Genomic DNA, 1,492 nt, shown 5'->3' on the forward strand with positions numbered 1-1,492 from the left:
TAAATACTGATTTATTTGAAAATACATTAACGTAATTAAAAGGTTAGGTAAAAAAAGTGCTAAGTTTTAAATATCAAAAATCGCTATCTAGTAAGCCTAGCAGTACTATGCACAGAACCAAACCTTAGCGAGATTCTGAATAATAGCAAACGCCATCTAGAGAACCATGAGATATTAATAAGTTTTTTTTTAGTTTAATATGTTGTATTTGTTTTAAAACGGTCATTGAAGTAATATTGTACACTTGCACAATATTTAAAGTATATATATATATATATGCGTCTCATACAACATCTTATGTCCTATTAGAGACCTAAGTTTCTAGCTTTCAAGGGAGAAAATATTGGTTATGAAAAAAAAATAAATATAGCAGGTTTTAACAACTTATAGTACAACTTTGCAAAGTTATTTTTGTTATCAAAAGCATTCTATTAGGTCCTTGCCATAAAACTAATAATTGATAGAATGTTGTTTATGCAAAGTGTAAAAAATTTGATCAAATGGTTAAAAAACGTAACCTTTATTACAAAAGATTAAAATAAATTAATTTTTTATATTAGAATCTTAGTTAAAGCAGAACTCACCTATTATTGCGTCGATTTACACTATTCTACATATTTTAATGGTAATGTAAGATCGAACACTTCTATCTAGAAAAATTGTCCAAAGATCCTGGATATTTTAGCGGATAGAGTAAATGATCGAGCTTGACCTCTTATCCAGTAGATTTGTCGATTCCATAACATATTTTTTATAATCCTAAAATATTACATTCTTTAGTATTTTAAAGATCTTTGTAGCATCATAAAATATTTTTTTTATATAGGATCATAATATTACTATAGAGATAATATAGGAAATATTTTTTATTTTATTACAGAAAATCGACGTCACTGAAGCAATGAAATCGTTATTATGGAACAAACAATTACTAAAATTCCTTGGAGTCTGGCCACTTGAGATTTCCAATTCTCTCTTTTTCTTTTTTTTTATATATCTTTTCATTCATTGTTCGTTAACATTTGCTGATTTGACTTACCGACAAAATAATCTTGATGATATTATTGGAAATTTCACCGAAAATATTTTACTTCTAATGACATTAACAAAAATAACGATTTGCCGAATTAAAAGAATTGCATTAGGACTGCTGCTTGTAGAAATAAAATCTAATTTTATGATTGATAAATAAATACCTTGGAAATGAGATTTATTTTTCTGAAATATACAAAGCTGGCTAAGTATTATTATTTAACAGCAGTTACCTCAATGACTATTTCTGTTGGATTATATTACGTTAATGCGATGATTCCTAACTTAGAAATCGGTAAACGATTATTTTATTTTTTATAAGATAATAATAAAATTACATTAAGAATATAAACTTTTTAGATTAAAAGGTTACTTTCTGGGAGATCAATGGGGCAAAATTAAAAGCTTAATATTAAACCTAACCTCAAATGACATCTTCAATTTTAAGTTAATTACCATT

Source organism: Polistes fuscatus, unplaced genomic scaffold (assembly GCF_010416935.1).
Source record: "Polistes fuscatus isolate 324 unplaced genomic scaffold, CU_Pfus_HIC Scaffold43, whole genome shotgun sequence".
NCBI classification, from domain to species: Eukaryota; Metazoa; Arthropoda; class Insecta; order Hymenoptera; family Vespidae; genus Polistes; species Polistes fuscatus.